The sequence below is a fragment of the Corvus kubaryi genome, unplaced genomic scaffold (genome assembly GCF_017639235.1).
Source record: "Corvus kubaryi isolate FWS band 111438036 unplaced genomic scaffold, C.kubaryi_AGA036_p1.0 76, whole genome shotgun sequence".
Classification (NCBI taxonomy): domain Eukaryota; kingdom Metazoa; phylum Chordata; class Aves; order Passeriformes; family Corvidae; genus Corvus; species Corvus kubaryi.
The window spans coordinates 11,791,109-11,809,956 of record NW_024582063.1 but is presented as its reverse complement, the minus strand read 5'-3'; the positions used below and the strand labels follow the sequence as shown (position 1 = coordinate 11,809,956).

Genomic DNA, 18,848 nt, shown 5'->3' with positions numbered 1-18,848 from the left:
CTGCCACAAGGAAACATGGTGACTTTTGACAGGCAGAAGATATACTTAGAGTGTTGAAACCTTTGAGATGCTCTGACAGTTACATCTACTTCATTTTTTCAACCTTTATTCAGACATATATGCAACAAGATTTCTATTTTTTTTTAATGAAAGCCATCATAAGGCACCAGAGCTCTTAGGCCTCTATGACTTATTCCAGACCTGGAAACACTGAGCAGAACCGTTTTTTAATGTGCAAGTGATGACCAATATCACTCTGTATCATTCAAACTCTAAATAAGACTCACAATAATTTAAATAGAAAATTCATTAAAAGTACTGCTACAATTTTAATAAAGGTATTGTTTCTTAATAAAAAAGCTAAATGTCAGAGTGTAACTATTGTGATGACTGTACAGTTTCCACATTATAAATAAAATACATGTGTTTTCAAACAAAGACTAGAGCATGCTTCACATATTTCTTCAGTTGTTGCCTAACATATCTGGAATATATTAAAAAGTCCTATTCAGCTGTAACTCAAGCAATGCACACACTCCATGAAATACACACTCTTTGTACAGAGGACTAGTGTGCACTCAGTATCACTTTTTCAAAGGGACACAATTGCTGTGCGAGTGACACAGAACCCAGCACAGACACACCACATCGCATGTTTGACTCTTGCATTAGGTAAGAACGCCTCTCCAAAATTCAATTTTCTTGGCTGAGTTCTCATTCCAAATATTCTCCTTAAAAAGTACGGTTTGCTACCAGCACAGTTTGCTTTTTCTATTCTGTTATGACAGCTTTACTCAACCTGAGGTTAATGACGCAAAACTGGAAAGACAGAATTTCTGTAAAATGATGACAGTAAGTTTCCCTTGTTCACAGGCTGTTCATTCATACCCTTCCAAGTCAATGACAAAGATTCCATTGATTTTAGCAGTGACAAACTGCTACCCATATGAAACACAGGTTTTGACCCCATCTTTAGAATGCATATATATTCCTGGAGTAACATATTTCTCCACAAAACTTTGGAAAACAGGCTGTAACAAACTACAGAAAAATGTCTGCCTTTACCTCTCTGGGGAAATCACTTAGATGCACAGAAAGACACAAAGACTGTAGGGATTTGCTTATTTGCATATGGAGATGTTTGTCCTCAAATTCAATTCACAAACAAATCACAAATCTAAAAGGAAGTGAAATACCAATGTGATTAATCGTATCTTGTTTATCTCTAGCGCACCCTGGGAACACAGATCAGCAACATATTCTCCTTTGGGCTTCATTCAGCCTCCTTTGAAAAACAATGAAAGATGCCAAAGACTTCAGTGGTGAGTTGAAATTGGACATATGATTTCTGAGATGCAGCTAAGAAGTCAGGACTTCAGGTAGGGTTTGTTTCTTAAATAATTATTTGTACTAAAATAAAATCTTACTTCCACTATATTTAAGCTAAGAACACCTTCAGTATTCAGTCCTGGGAGACTCTTTACACTTGATCAGAATAATTCACCTACTCACAAATAAGATGTAGTAGAGAATAATTCTCTGGTCTTTATCAAGAAAAAAGACTAAAACTGCTGCAGACTTTGTAAGTCTGACATAAACATTTATTTGTTTCTTTCAACAGTTTTATTACTTCCTTGTTATTTAACTGCAAGTTTCTTTAACAAAGGGAGCAAATACTAAAGTGCTTTTGTAATAACTGCAAACTTTTAACATTAAATTGGCAGAAACAATCCATTTTTAATAAGTCTGTCTTAGTAACCTTGTATTTTGACCCAAGGTGAAAGGTGAAGATTAAATCTCTTCCACCTTTCTGAATGCAGCTGCTGTGCACACAGACTTTAATTGATGTGAGACTCAGCTTTGTAACCCAAGCCCATCTCCCGCCTGCAGCACTGAAAACGTGCGATTCAAGGCTCAGTTACTGCTGATAGCAGGGCCTTCTCAGCTGACGGTGTGGACAGGAGAATAAAGTCTTTGTCACTATCTATTCTCCATCAGAGTGACTTTTTTCTTCTTCATAACTCCAACATTTAGGTCAGGCCTATAATGGTGGCCTCTCAGCAAGCAACGATATAGAGTAAAGCAAACTGAAAACTGAGATGAGCAACCCCTGGGTGAGCAAAGTGGTGATGCTGAGCAGAGACCCACCTGACACACCCTAGGCAACATGTGTGTGAGTTTCTGTGGCGAGAGGGGTTTGGACAGATATGATTCTTTTTACTTTCAATTCTCTTTTGCACCTGACAAGGAGATCTCAAATCTGAATTCCTTCTTTTTCTCCCTAAGTACAAATACCTCTACATTAGGAATAAAGCTGTTGGTCTTGGAATCATGGCAGCTCTAACGAGGTAATTCTTTGGTTTTTTTAACCATAGCCTTGTCTGCTTGAACAACATTAGTACTCTGAGTGCTGGCCTAGAAATGTCTCTCTGAAATCAAGGATGAAATCAAGACACAGTAATAGAAACTGGCAAAACAGGTAAGGTTACTCCAGCTTTTTCTAAACTTAAACCACATCTGCTGATATACAAGAGTATCTAAAACCATTGGGAGCTAATCAAAACCATTTAAAAAGTCTAACTTGAATGTGAATAAACAAGTAGAGACTTGCTGAACTGTGCTGTGCAGTCCTCAGAGGCTTTGGATATTGCCCTGCATGGGGGTCTAGACCCAAATCAGCATCTCTAACACATGGCAACCAAACACACTTGCTGAGCTTAGATGGAGGACCACTATGTCATGCACATATTGGACTTATCACTTCAAAATGAAAATAAATTGGTTTTTTTATATTTACTGGCAAAGACAAAAGTTGTACAATAATATTTCCACAATACCACATTAATGTTTTAAATAGGAGACTTTAAACTTAAGATGTATTATATATGCATGACATAAACAATCTGCATTGTTTGCACCTGAAAAAGAAAGAATTAAAAAAGACCCAAACGAACCCCAAAACCCCAGAGTAGAACCAAAGAACAGCATGTGCTTCCAGTCTAGTTTTCCAAGTCATATCTTTCTGGAAGGTCAGCTTATTTTAGAGAAACTTGGCTTCTATCACTTCATGATTTTAATTCCAGCATTTGGCAAAATTTAGTTTTCTAATCTCTGGCTGAGTTCAAAGGTCCAAATTACAAAAGTGAGGACTTTTTCCTACCTCGTGCCAGGGCCAGGTGACAGCAGTGAGTCTGCTCTGGGGTTTCCAGAGCACCTGACTATATGTGTAACTAGAGAGCATCACATTTAAAGGCCACTGTAGTATAAACTATGCTTGACATAGGGGACATTTCTGAAGAGTCTCAAACCACTTCAGTGGTCTCTCATCCCCTGAGACTCCAGACACTTTCACAGAGCAGCATTTCCAGAGGATCACCAAATGTTCTGAGGCTTAGTGTAGGCAGTTTAGAGAGTGAGTGCATTTTTTTTCGCCACTGTGAACAGAACCATTTTAATGTGAGAATTACAAGCATTTTAAGATAAATCACTCTCCAATTATGCCTTATTTTACATTATACATCTCAAAAGAGAAAAAATTAAAACTCAACTTCACACCTCTGAGAGTTAAACTCATGAGACAAGATAATGAAGAAGCCTAAGGATGTTGATCTTTTGCTAAGTGCTGCTGGATTCAGCAACGTTTTTAAGGGCCCTAGGCAATCAGTTTGGTCACTGGCTTTGTTAATACTTGCCTCTTTTTTGGACAGTGGCAGGAACTGTGTCACTTAAGAACCTGAAAGACCTCGGAGAGAGGTCTTTGAAACAGTGATGGAGTGTTTGTAAAACATCATTCCCATGCAGCTGGCAGGTATGTACCAGCACCAGCTTGCAGACACAGCTGGAGCCTGGCCTCTCTCTGCTGTCTGCTACTAGTTGGATGATCATAATTATGACATCAAAGTTATCGCTCCATGAGAAAATACACTTTGGTTTTTCAAAGGCTGTGGCATTTTGTGCACTACAATTATCCCCCACAGCTTCCTCAGACCTAATTGCCAATCAATACCTGATTTTAGACAGCAGAGATTGGGGTTTTTTTTTTAAGGCAGAAAAATATCTTTCTAAGGGGCTCTGTAAGAAGAGTTATATGAAATATAACTTACTGTATGAGTTGATTCCAAGTGACTTGCTAATTAGGCACCAAGTCATCTGTTAATAGAAGTAATTACAGAGGGTTCAAGGAATCATATTATTAATCACAGCCTGAAATCTGCTATCCTGCTATGTTATGCAATTGGTGATGTACTGTCTACAGAGGCCAGAGATGGAGGTGAAGTGAATAACGTAGCACCTCTAACCTAGTCCTAAATTACCTCCTGAGCCATTACCAGCATCAGCTAGTATCTGAATAAAAGAGAGGAAGAAAAAATAAAAATAAAATCACTAGGAATATCTCTTATTTTAATATAAAACCTCATTCAGGAAATAGGCTGAGGTTGCAGGGGCATTAATATGTTACTGTGTTGAACTCAGGATCAGAAGGCAGCCAGTTACAGAAAAAGAATTACATACCTATAGGGTATAATATAGTCCATTTGTCAGAGAAGTTTTGCATTTAAAGCCATAGCCCACTACAGTGCTGTTATGTGGCACAAACTAGCTTTATTCAGACCAAAATTTTCAGATCCCTTTTCTTTTCCGAGAGATGTAATATGCTACAGGACAGGATTTAATTCACAAGGGTCCTAAGTAAATGAGGTGCATAAAATCAGAAAGAACCTACTCACTCATTTTTCTCCATTCCTTACACTAAAAGGGCAGCTTGTTGTGTACTCCACAGGGTATCATCATTAGGGAGGAAAAAATTCTTGAGAAAAAAAAAAAAGTGACCCATCATCTTTTTAGTACAAAAATATTGAATTAAATGAGAAGGTGGGAGTATTTTTACAATTCTACTTGTACTAACTGCAGTAAATTGAGCCTTGACTTAGTTTCCATGGACTTACTCAATTCATTTCTCTTGATAAGGGGATCCAGCAAGGTTCATCATCAGTTTGTATACGGACACTGTATGTTACTGAAGAGAAAAATCCCATATGACTCAAATATAGCTTTCTTATTATACCTGCTCCTCTCTCTGTTTATTTGGCTGAGAAAAAGTGACTTGTTCTTGTACTGCAGATGCTTTTGAGCAGTCCACATCACCTCTGAACACCAAGGGCCAAGGCTGTACCAAAGCACTGGTATAATGAGACAACAGCTGGGAGAGCATTAGTCTTGCTCTCTCCAAACTTCTGAGCCCTTTCTCTGATGAGAATCAGTTTGCTCAACTGCCTGTACACCAGAAGGAAAAGAATTACCAGCAGGTGTACTCTTAACCAGCTTATGACGCTTGCATTTCTCAGAGCAGCAGACCATGCCCAGTCACTTACGTTGTGCACAGCTTACAGACAGGAGTCTCTGGACTTTGCTGTTGACACGTGTTGACATGTTGACACGCAACAGCAAGGGCAGGGGATACTGAGAAAAGAAGGAGAGTGCCAAGTGCTGTCCTCACAGTTGCTTCGCTACAGCAGCTGGTATGGTCAGGCTGATAGGCTTGGTAGAAGAAGAGACGTCTTTAAGGATTGAGCAATAAACAGGGTGATAAAGTCATTTTGGACAGAGACTTTGAGGTGACATGAAGGCAAGTGTAGAAGAAATTGCCAAGGGGAAGGTTAATTATGCATCTTCAGGAGCTGTTAGTAGGTTTGATAGACTAGAAGCAGAATCTGAGGTCCTTCCAACCCGTTAAACAATGTCTTACCAAGAAGGCCTAATTGAATAAGATTTGAGATTGGTGTTGAAGAAGCTTCTACTTGACCTTACTGCCTCACAGATCCTACGAGGGCTCAAAAGGACTCAAAGGAAGACAACTGCAATCAAGGGCACTTACTAATGATCAGAACAGCACAAGTAGATAATGAGACTTGAGTGGGATTCTCAGATACCTAAGAAACAAAAATGTAAATTTTACTCCATTTTGCAGATTACAGGTTATTTTTGAGGCAGATAGAAACAATCATATACCCTCTTTTCCCAGGAACAAACAATCCTCACTGAATAAAAAAGGGAGTAAATGTAAAGACCAGATGTTATCCATAAATGTGGCTCTGTATGATTTAAAATCTCTCAGTTTAACCTAATAAAAAACACTTCTTAGAATTTCTTAACCCTGAGATAAAACATGTGTGATACAGAATGTGGAAACTTCCAACCAATAAACATTAATAAATTTCTGGTATATCAGATTCATTTGGCTACATAATTATTTGCCATGCCATACAGAGGGAAAGATACTCTCTTTATTCATCCCATGGACCCAGTCCGCAGATTAATTTAATGCTTGTCTCTCAGTGGGAGTTGTCTGTTTAAAGCAGTTTTGAGGGTCTGGGCTACAGCTCTCGGCTCTTCATTGACTTAAAAAATGTGGTGTGGCTGCTTTATGCAGAAAGGGACTTTAACCCAAAACAGCATCTTTGTAAGAGGATTAGAAAAATTCCATTCTTTTAATGACTGGCTAGATGCTTGCTCTCCTTTACTTAATACTCTTTGTCTGTTATTCTTAATTATCAACATAAATGCTTTAAACCAGTGTTGTAAATAATCTGTCATTTTATCCAAGTTTTTGTTGAATGGGTCTTTTGAAATGATCTGATTATTGATTTCTTTAGGAGACCATTCAGTTAAATTCTCATGCCTGCCCACATTACAGCCCTTCTGCTGCTTTTGGGAGGTTCCTCTAAGACGCATGGTGGTGAGTTTAGCTTAGCGCTAGTCCAGGCAAATCAGGAACTTTACTGGATGGGAAAGATGTGCTTAGGACTACCAGTAAATGCTGGCACAAAACCTGTTTTTTAATGTCATTAGTGATACCTAGAAATTTTTGCCACTTTTTTTTTTTTGTTCCAAACACTAATGTTTTTGCAGTACCTTGATAAAGATGAAAACTTTTTCCCTCAAAATCTTGGATACTAATCAACTCCCTTGGATCCTAAGTAACTTAAAACTGGTATTGGACATCAGCAACTAACACAGCTCCTTAAAAAATCCTAGCTGAGGACTAAATTTCACAGCATTACTATAGTCCTATGTTATAGGATAGTGTGTGATAACAGGCCTTTTAAAACAGCCAAGATATATTTTGTAATTTAGAAAATTACTCTGAGGAACCATTTGTCAGTTTAATGAAAATCTGAAACTACAGGTTTGCATAATAGAATTAATTGTAATGGCTCTGCTGGAATGATTTCTTTCAGATGGGTTATTTGAAGGGTTGAAAGAGGGATTTCACAGCTGAAAGAAAGAAAGGATTTATCCTAAGACTCATGTAAGCAAAACACGTTTAAATTTCATAATACAGTGCCTTTGACTCTGTGGGACTATTGTTTTCACATGTCTTGAGATGCAGGAGATACTTCTATTCACAAGTCTATTCAAGGATACCTTGAAAGAATTCCATGCCCTCCTAATGCAGGTGTTCATCACCCACAGATGGCAAAGGAGTCTGCATTTACTTATTACATTGTGACCTTATAGAGTTACAAAGAGTTACACGGGGTTGTGTCACATCCTTGCCAAGACGGAGCTATAGAGTGACGAGAAAACCTGTTTCTAAGACAGGGGAAAGATTCAGGTCTCAAAAAGGTGAGATGGATGCAAAAAAATATTAAAAAAAAATATATATAGCTCAGAGTGACAACATGGTCACCCAGAAAGCTGCCAGGAATCATCAGTCTCTAAATTTAAAACATCTTTTCACAACAGGGGTGGTGAACTTATGGGAGAAAATGAGTCTTGATAATCCCCATGTGTAAGTTTGCTGCTTAAGCCCTCAAATAGCACTGTTATTAGCAGCGCCTTACACCCTTCACTGCTCAATATTAACTTCAGAGCACAATGTGTGTGTGTATGGTGGTGGGGGGATTCACAATACTCTGGACTGGGGCTCCCCCTACCCATATGATGATTCCCCTTCTGTCCTTCAGATAGAAGGTCATTTCTATTTCTCATTTTATTTCTTTCACTGCAGCTGGAATGGGTTTGTCAACCCATTGGTGGGGAACAAAAACATATTCTGACAATTCAAGAACATCCCAGTGCCAGGTCCACATCAACGTCAGGCTGAAAAAGTCTTATGAAACAAATGTTATTATGAAGCACTGAAACAGAAGAGTTCAATTCCATACAGCTTCTGCTCTCACCAGCAACTTCTTGGCCAGTGAGCTGTGCCCGTGACTGGAGAGTGGCACTTAACAGACAGGAACAAATTATATGGACACAGATGCAACAGCACATCTGATGCACTGAGAAAAGGAGCAGGTGTGATGAAGGTCCCAAAGCTCTGACTGAAATTGCAGCAAATAAACAGCTACAGTAGGTAGAGTGACATGTGTAAAGAGCAAGAGGCAGCGCAGTTTGATATCTTTGCCATAAGGGCTAGCTGGGCCAAGTGACAGCTCATATCCTGGCCTCTCACAGCTGCAGTTACCATATTGTACCCATTCTTCCCCTAAAATACTGCTGAGTAGTCAATATGCAAACACTGCTGTTTGGATTCATGGCAAGAAGCAGTTTTTAGTGCAGGGACTACCAAAGGATATTGAAATACAAATTCTGTTATTGTTATGGGACTAATTCCCTACCCCTTGGATTGAAACTTTCTCCATGTTACATAGACTTTGATTATACTATACAAATATATTTTTGGGATGTGCAGTGCTGCTCTCTGGCCTGTTGTAATGAAAGTGCCAATGTGTAAAGTAAGGTGTTTACTTGCCTTCTGCTACTTGGGCTATAATTTTCTCTAGGGGAAAAAAACATTAAATCACATTTCTGAACTAGAAATCTAAACTGTTATTATGGTTATAGCCATAACAACACTAGAACTATAAGAACTCTAGCCACCTCCACTATATGATTTAAAATAAAAGCATAATTATCATTGTCTTCTGGTAGCTAGGTAGACAATTACGCATTGCACTTGTGCCTCTTGTAATTCTACACAATTTGTTCCAAATCTGTTATTTGACAAGTGTAGGAAAGCATGGCCAGTGGCTGGTATGCAAGGGAGTGTCTTGGGAACTGCCATAAGGTAAATAGATGTGAGTCCCTGGCCCAGAGGGCCACGCTGCAGAAGCTGAGCAGTGTTAAACACAGCGTACTTGCCAACCTGCAAGCCACCTGCAACTTCCTCCCTCTGAAGCAAACAGCAGCGCTCAGCAGACCTCAGCTGCATGGAAAGTATATTTATGCCCAAACTGTTTTCCCAGAAGAGCACAAAATACTGACTCGAAGCAGCTTAACAATAAAGCAATGACAATAATAGGACATTATCCTCCTTAGCACAGTTCCGCAGTTAGAGAGTGCACTTTTGGTTCAGCTGCCTTCTATAGGAAAAAAAAGGTTGCCTCTTAGATTACAATTTACCCTGTATTACTTTGTTTATAACATTTCTCCACCCTCCATGCCACCCAGAGTGAAAGAGAGTTCATGACACTTTTGATGTGTATTTTACAAAGAGTGCATTTTAAATAAGCCAGGGAGGTTAACTCAAGATCCTTTAATCCCAGCATATATCTTTGTTAAGGAAACAGAGACCAAACCATTGAAAACCCCAGCCAGAAAACAGGTTTGAGTAAATCCCTCACCCTGAAGAAAAGGAAAAAAAAGCCATCTCAGACCAAATTCAGTGATGTACATTCAGATTCTTTCTGCAAAAACTCCTCAGTGATGACCAAGGGGAGAGTGCCCCTGCCAACAGGGGCTGTGACTCTCCTGCCCCAGCAGCAGCCTGGCACAGCAGACCAGGATGCTGTGCCCTCACAGGCTGGCAGAGCTTTGTGGATGCCTCGGGTTACCTCTCACCTTCCTTCTGCCCCCAACAGGCTCCCAACATGCCACCTCGCAGAGGAGGCCATGGGATCAGCACTAGGTCTGACAGCAGAGCATCCCACACCCCTCAGGCAGCTGTCTGACAGGAAAACTTGCAAAGATGAACAGGTATCTTTGATCAGGACTGACTGAAATTAATTAGCCTGTCCCTCTTCCCTGTTGCTTTGTACTATAATGTTTTTTCACTTAAAGGACACCAATTTTTATGCATGTAAGTAAGTGCTGCCCTGGGTTGATGTTGACCATAAGCCCAGGTAAAACAATCCATTTTGGTTACAAATATCCTCCTTTACCTTCACTGACAGCTAAATGTCTGTCTCCTACTCATGAAGCGAAAATGACTGGGCTAATGGGCTGACACTGTTGTGTGTCTACCTGAAGAAGAAGGATTTTTAGAGCCATCACAGAGTCTGGTCCAGTTAAACGCTCCCTAGGACCCCTTGAAATCTCAAAATCTCCTCCTTCTGTATTTTCCTCTATTTTGGAACCATCAGTCCCAGGGACGATCAGGGCATAACTGCACAGCAAGCTGAAATGCTTTGAGTCTCCCGTTTAGTTATTCTGCAATGTTTCTTTTTTAAAATAAAGTACCATTAATACTGAAACTAGTAGCAGACAATGCAGGAGAATAAACACCTTCTCATACGAAGGACCACATAAACTTACATTTAGCTTTGGGATAAGAGGAGGGTTTTCTCTGTTTGACAAAAATGAAAACAAATTGGTTTGGGGGGAATGAAGAAGAGGAGAATTTCTCACTATTTTTAAACAAACCTCAAAACATTTCAACAGATATATCACTTTACTCATAGAAACGTTTGTTTTCTGTAAAAGGATCCAAAACCAGTTTTACTGTCTTTGATTTGTGATTTTTTTCCCCCTGGCATGGGCTTGGTCATTTTTCTCTGAACTATAGTGAAAACACACATCAGTTAAAATAAATATGTCACAAGCCAGAACTGGATCTAGTGATCGAGCACAACAAAACTAACATTTCATAAAAAGGTTTTCAAGCCTTTTTAATAGAGACCATTTCTAAGCAATAACATTTCTTTTTTTGTTCTTTTATGTCAGCCTGGAAAAAAAAAAAAAAAACATGGAGAAAACAGTAAAAAAACCAAGCAGTATATAAAATATGATAAAATAGATGGTAGAGGAATTTATCCTCTTTTGGAAAATGAGCTAGGCTAAAGTAAACTGCAGTCTCTACAGGCTAAAGTACTTGAATTCCTAGAAATATTTGCATGCCTAGATGTAAGCTCTTACCCTCTGCTCTGGGTTTGGTAATTTTTCCCATCACAAATGATATGCTGCCAAGATAAGATAATACATTTTCAATATAGCTTCCGTGAATTGCTGATTCAATCTTTGATTAATTAAAATGTTTTAGCAATTTAATTTATATTTCACTGGAAATCCAGCTTGCTCTTTTTACATTCTATTTCTCCTAAGAAATGTCACTGGTTTGGTGTGACTTATCTTTTTTATATCAGGATGCAATTTCTAATGAGTCTTTCTTTCCAGTAACTTTGCATTATCACTATTTTGTGGTTTTCCAGAACTGATGGGAAGTGTTTACAGTAAAGAAATACTACCCACTTAAAGTAGCTTTGTCTGTCTGGAAGTTGTGCACTGTACCATGTTACACTCAACCCCAAAGGTTAGCAAGGGCCAGACTCCTTCAAGAGCCAGGAAACCCAGGAGCAGCTCAGGGTGATGATTTCTGGCACGTTGTCCTCCTGCCAGGTGTGCAGCAGGGAAAAAAGCCATTATAACTTTCTCAGGGTTGCAGGTTACTTACTGCCGTTTGCCAGAAGCATTTACTAATGGCATCACAGTTTCTCCCATAAACTGAATTAACCTGCCTGCAATGCAGCTTTACAGGAAGGGCTCAGAAATTCCAAACACCAGGAACATACAGTGGGGCAAAGGACGTCAGTTTCAAAATGCAGAAATAGCAAAAAGCATGGACCTCAAAAATCTCACCTAGAATAAGATCTTTCATCCCCCTCCCTTCTCAGTCACCGGCTCAACCAGTGGCAGAACATGTACTTGGGGAAAGGCAAGTAAAACCAAAATACCAAAAGTGCCAGAAAGGCTTTTTTAGAGATTGTTCTTCCCTGCTACTAAATAGCCAGTTTTAGGAACAAAGCACAGTGGTGACACCAAGTTGAGGATTTTTGGATCCACATCTGAAACAACAGAAGGAGCCACATAGGGCAGGATAGCTCCATGGAGGAGAAGCAGCAGAGGCAGGGAATGGACTATGTAATTTTGATATTGGAGTGATTTTTGACAGCCATTTGTACTAAATTGGAATGAATTTCCTCTGATACAGCACTACTGGATGGATGGATCTCTGATAAGCTGGGATGGCTTAAAAAGACTGACAACAAAACTGAAATTATCTGCATCTCTTGCCACAGCACCTGAGTCTTTTCTGCACTTGTAAGCACATCATGGTCTAGGCTCCAATGTCCCTGGTCTGCTGACCTGTTCTAGGTCACACAGGTCCTATGTGCATTGGACAGCACTGTGTATACACCACCCAGCAGCTGAGAAAATCCTACTGGAAATAGGCCTTTGCAATATCTGACTAGAACCACTCAACACCTGACTCATTGGATCAAGTGTACATCCTCTATCCAGTGATGAAGAAACCCCTCCGCCCTCTATTTCATACAGGGGTTCAATAAACCTCCTTTTGTAGGAAAAAAGTTCCCAAAAGCCAATACCCAAGTCTAAACCCAGAGCTTTCAAAACAGCCCTTACCCAGGAGCATTTGCTTTTCTTCATTATTACTGTGCCTCTACTTTCATCTGGAGGTCTGTGTGTGGCCTTCATCTAAATTCTGCCTTTAAGGATGAAAAATAGAATTTTAAATATTTGTTAGTTAAGGGCCCCCACTGTCTTTTTAAAATATAAATACACATATCCTCTTCAGAAAAATGACAAATTCATGTTTGCATCAATGATTTTCCTTCCTGCTGTGCCCCCTCTCCCCCAGTCCTTCAAGGAATTTTGTCTAAATACTCTCCAAGGGTTTTCCCTGCTCTTGGCATGCATATGAATCTCCTAGTAGTGTCAGTGGGAGTTATGTCTGCATATTGTAAGAAGAACTGATAGCTAAATAATTCATTAGACCCTACACACAAGTATGTTTTCCTTGATGAACAGTTACGATCAACATTCGTGGAAAGGTCCATTTCTAAATATTTTTAAAAACTAGCCAAGTGTTTCAGTTATTAAGACTCTGCTTACAATGTAAGTGATTTAAAGCAGAGAAGTGTGGGCAGCAGAGATTCCTGAAGATTTTCTATGGCAGCATCAGTTACTGATGCTGACACAGGAAAAATACGGGGGAAAAGGCAATCAATGGGGCTACATTTTTGACTTGACTTAATTCATTAATATTTGAAAACAAGTAAGTCTGGTTTGCCCCAGGGACTGGTAATAGGATACAAGCCTTTCACCTCTAGGTCAGTAGTTCAAAGCCAACTTTGGGCAGTACTGACTGAAAGTCATTACTATCTATCTGAACACTCTTCAAGAGTATATGTAAAATAAGTTGGTGGTCTCTGTTTATTTCTTAATGGCTAAGGCCCTGATTCAGCAAAGCTCTTAAGCATGTATTTAATGAGAAACAGATGTTCAAATCCTTTTGAATTTAAACATCTGAATACAGTTAAGCACGTTCTGAGCAGCCTCACCAGCATGGGCAGGCTGGAGCACACCCAGAGGAAGGTTTGCTAAATGAGACCCTCAGTGTGTCAGTTGTTCGTGCACACACAAATAGAGGGAACAAGAAAGCCAGCCCATTTCCCCTTCCCCAAATAATATTACCCACATGCTGCACTGTATGCTAATAATGGCACAGCAGAAGAATGAGACTATCAGCCACAGAAAAGTTCCCCCTTTCATTCACCCGTACTAATGAGACCAGGTGGGGAAAAAATGTTTGCATTGCCATTATAAAACAGAGTATAAGGCCACAGAACTGTACTGCCTTTCTTGCTCCCCAGCCCATCAGCTTTCACAAGCATGGAATGTGCTTTAAAAAGGAGTGCAATAGGAACGTGGTATTTACATAACCTTCCTGTTGCTTATTCATGCATGTGCTGTGCTAAAAAATGTGTGCACATATGAATCCAGTCTGGAAGAATGCAAGCCTCATAGCCCAGCTACATGCAGTATTTATCTACAGGTAAAGGCCATTTCTTAAAAGTTAAGGCTTTTCAAGAAGGAGGTGGGGGGAAGTTACTTGGGAATTTAATGATTTGAGTGCTTATTTGTATTTGAAAATCATTAGGAGTGGCATCTGAGTAGAAGTTTTTAAACACTCCTGTTAAAGCCGTCATCTCTCTGCTAGATTAAATACCTTCTAAGATTACCAGTGGATCAGATTTGTTTTGCTTCTTTTAAAGAGAATTGTATTCTGGGACTTTTCCATGGTGCTGCTGCATATTGTCTTGCACGATCAAGGTCAACTGCTGTGAAATTAAAGCTAGTGTTTCAAACCACAGCAAGCTGAGAAAACCACCATTTCAATACCATGACTGTGTGCTAGTAAAGCAAGTAGAATTTCATCAGCTACAAGTGCTGCTCCCTGTCCCTAAAGACCTCTGCAATGGTGTTAGCTGTACAGCCCAGTAAGTCCTCTCACAAAGAAGAGATGGTCCCAGTACTGCTGCCCTTCAGATGAAATCAGTGGAGTGAATTATATCATGGGACTGAGATCAACATCTAGAGCAGCTTTCAGTAAATCTTCTGACAGGTTTTTGCTTGAATTACAAAGAGATAGCCTGCAATCAAATTGGTTCATAATGAAATGATCACGCCCAATTTCCTGAAGCTTAAGCAACAGTTTTCCAAATATCTAATCTCAGAAGATTTCTATCTCACAGCACTTCGGGTAAGGTTTTAATAAACATCCTTTACTAAAATGCATGAAACCTCTGGCCTCTATTAAATTTGCCCATTGCTAGTGGAAAATCAATGTAAAAAGTCATAATAATCAAATCTTTGCCATGACTAAGAACTGTTCAGCCTGCGGGAATTCTCAGAAAACACTTCCTATAGCATGAATGCTCACTCTTCTTCTGGAACAATCAAGAAAGGCTATTCCAAAACCTCCTTCTTCACTCGGTAACAGGATGCTTCATGCTGATCCCTGTTTTGGGACTCTTTAGTGCTTTGTTAAGGCTCTCCAAGACAAGCTCTGAGCTCTTGTGTTTCCAATGAATGTACAGAATTCACCCACTTCTTTCTTTAATCATAAGGTATCTACAGTTTTGATTATGATAACTATATTATTATACAAACATAGTAATTTCAAACTCTGAATGATTTCAAAACAATTTACATTGGCTGGTTTTTGATTGTCTCAAACTCATAAGTTTTTGTTCTTTGCAGCCTGTGATCAACTGCTGACTTTCATAAAAGACTAACACAGCAACTGAACAGAATACAAAGTAAGTGCCTGCCACCCTGGCTGAACTGGGAAACAAATCACTGTTCAGCCAAGAGATGCTACGGCTCTACTCTCATTTTGCACAGCTCTGTGCTAGGAGAGCTCCATAACTTTGTGAACAGAGTTCATGTTTATCTGGGAAGCTACTGCCGTGCTCTCAGGCCAGAACACTGCTTCTGCTCCTTTATCCCAGGGACTTTTTTGTTTTATTTGTCATAGTAACCACAGGAAATTACAAGTACCACCAAGACACACCGATGATAAATAAAGATTTGGAGCTGCCTTTCCTTTCCCTTTCCCGTTTATGGGAGAGCTTTATCTACTATGACAGTAACCGCCAGGAGAATCAGCTTCAGTCCAGTCCTCCAGTCCTATATTGTATGTTCAGCTTTCCTGAGAACAAAGAGGAGGTCCTGGTTCATTATTCAAAAATGCTGTGACTAAAACTCAAAATAGAAAAGAAAGCATACCAGTAGGTGCTCAATGAAGGAAACACCTGCTTTTCATTTTCCTGCAGTGTTTAAATGAAGCAAATTAGATAACCCAATTGAGGACAAAACTTTAAATCCTGGTTAAAAATCAGAGCCATGTTATGCTACCTCAGACTGACAAGCAGAGCAAATGCATGTTTGAGTCAATTTAATTTTTGGTGGTTCTTAATTAAGTTTAAGAACTCGAACAGAAAGTATGCTATTACCTTCTACCTGATAGAATTTCTAGTGTCTTGCTGCAAGTGTGTCACACTAAAATGTTTTTATTACTTGCATAACAGAACCACCCCTTACACTAGAGGGGGACTTGCAGGATAAGGCGTTCTCCTTGAAGGGGTGTGTGGTGTGGGGCAGACCTGCAAGAGACACCCAAGTAGACACCCTGGGAGAGGCACATCCATGGTTCTGGCACACAGTTTGGTCTAACCCGCAGTGATGAGCAATAGCCTGTACTGGCTCAATCCACTGACACACACAAGCAGCTCCTGGCAGGCAAGCAGCTCCCCAGGAACAGGCTTAGTTAATCTACACAGCTCTACACTGCGCCATGGAGACAGCTTGCAGTAAGATATGAGCAAGATCCTTGCCTCAGGGAATTCCAGCATCCTTGAACACTTACAATTGTCTAACAATGCCAAAATACCTCTGAGGCCTCAACTTTTAAAACATGAGCAAATAAGACAGATAAAGCCCCGGATGAAAATACATTCAAGCACACGCACAGGAGCCAAGAGACTGAAGAACAAAGGAGCCACATTTCCATGACTTCCAAGCCAGTGCACAGACTGCTGGGGCAATCGAGCTCTGCTGGTATTTCCTCTGAATTCCATTCAGCCCCTACCCCAAAAGCTGGTCACTAGGCTGGAAGCAGGGACAAGCCATATGCAGGAACTCCTCAGCCTGTGGAGCAACACTGGGGGTCCTGTGCAGCTGGTCCCAGCACTTCTGCAACCACAGAAGTACCATCATAGCCACCAGTGAATTAACACAGCAGCTGGACCCCTTGTTTCCCCAGCAGTTTTCCCCCACAAGCCATAAGAGGTCCTGCAGTCCCCATGGCTCTAGGATTTGCAGTGATGGGGGCAGGCAGGGAGGTGGCTGAAGCCCTGCACAGCCAGAGGCTGATGCCACTTCCTCAGCAATGGAGGAGAAAGGGGCAGACTGAAGCACAGCACCATGGATTGGTGCAAACTCCACAGAAACCTCAATTCTCAGGGGCTGGATGCTGCAGAGTACGAAAGTTGCACATTGGTGGGCTAATCTTTTACTGTTCAGTGATGCAGTTTAATGTTCTCTGTGTTTTCCTTTTGTGCTAAGTGGGGATGGGGGAAAAAAATTAGTTTGGCTTCAGAGATGTGCATTTTTCATGTTTTGGAGGGGACATTCCAAACTGGAAAATTTCCAACTAAAAAGAAAAATATATGTGCATCAGTAGTTCTCCTTCCCCTTCCTTATAAAATTTGGACCATTTTCAAATTTATAAAGAAATGTGGAAAAGATTTAAATATGAGCAGTTTTGCCTTTTCACTAGGAATATCTTGAATGACATTAGCTGGGAATAACGCAGGTCTGTGTGTTTTTCTTGGAAAGCCAAAATTCATTTACTACAGACGTTTGAAAACAACTGTGGACTCTCCCATCTCACTCCTTTCCTTCAGCATCCTCCAAAAGTTTCTAGATCCCAAATTCTTCTTTTGGGTGTTTTCAGCAGGGTTTCTGTGACCTGCTTAGAGAAGGACCCCCTTTGAGGGTCTGTAGAGGGTTGGCTGGCATGCAGGAATTCCATGCCCATCTTGCAAGGACAGACTTTTCCTCTGATAAGAACCATTTTGTTAAACAGAAGGGCACTTATGAAAAATATACTTTGTATGCAAATTTTCTATTTGAACACCTAAGCAACTTTAACCAACAGTATTTTACAAAAAGGCACTTGTAACTTAAACTGACAGCCAGGGTTTGGAAAGAAACTTCTCTTTCATCTGTTTTTGCAAGTCTTTCAAGTTATATCTGCAAACAGAGCATAGAGAAAACATATCTCTAAATGTTTTATTTTGAAGCTCTTGCCTTCCTCCTGCCTGTTGGATCACCTTTACTATTAAATCAGACTGAATGCTCAGTGACTATCAGTACTGTGAGTCAGAGCTACCATACTTGCCCATAAACCTGAATTTTCCTGTCACTTGAATATGACAACAAAGAATGGTAACTCCATTTAAAAAATAAATGAAACTCTAAAGAAATCACCCTGTGAAAACACAGAATTAGATTCCTTTCTTCAGGTTCTCAGAAATCAACAGCCTGGACATATTACCAAATTCAAAGAACCTTGCCAGGCACACTTAGTGCTCTACACTATCAGAAATCTCTACATAGACCAGCTGTAGGCCTGGAATCAGCTCAAGGGATATGAGAAGGTATGATTACACAAGATTTCTAATTCGACTTTGAAGATTCAGTAGGGATCTGATCCAAAGCCTACTGAAGTAAATGGAAAAAAATAGACTTATATCTTAGTTTAGACCTATTCAGTTTGGATACAGTTCAGAGAAGTACTCATACTGGGCAGCTGATGTAAACTAAACACATTAACCTATCATTAGAAAAAAAAGGTGCCAGAATAGATCTATATAAGGACAAATCTGTGAAGTATTGTTTTATGGTCTGTCTAGCTATTCCAGGATTCCAGCACCTTAACAGAGAGGTAAAACAAACTTCTGGTCTATTTATAAATGTGAAGCTTAAAGATCTGATCCTACCCTTTTGTCAATTATTGCCACAGATAAATGCAAGTCCACAAATAAGTAATGACTTTTTGTTAAATTAGTGCTGCTCCCAATACTACTTTCCTTTAATTGCTATTCCTTGACACTTCTGTTTGTAAAGGAACAAAGAATTTATCTCATTAGTGAGATAAAACTCCATGAACTCACACATAGCTTACTTACATATTTGTATTTAAGCAGCAAACTGTAACAGAAATCGACTCTTAAACCATAGCACAGTATTAATTGCTA

At 39.8% G+C, this 18,848-nt stretch overlaps 3 long non-coding RNA genes across 12 annotated transcripts in view; 2 read left to right on the top strand and 1 right to left on the bottom strand.

Annotated features, from left to right (window-relative positions):
* Positions 1–18,848, bottom strand: part of LOC121675824 — a 114,650-nt gene that overhangs the window by 62,014 nt on the left and 33,788 nt on the right. The window lies entirely within an intron of this gene.
* LOC121675828 lies at positions 1,139–2,586 on the top strand. The gene is made up of 3 exons (XR_006020242.1): positions 1,139–1,379; positions 2,035–2,173; positions 2,376–2,586. It is a non-coding gene; the product is annotated as an uncharacterized LOC121675828 (long non-coding RNA).
* On the top strand, positions 11,013–17,246 carry LOC121675827. Its single transcript, XR_006020241.1, has 2 exons — positions 11,013–14,785; positions 15,286–17,246. It is a non-coding gene; the product is annotated as an uncharacterized LOC121675827 (long non-coding RNA).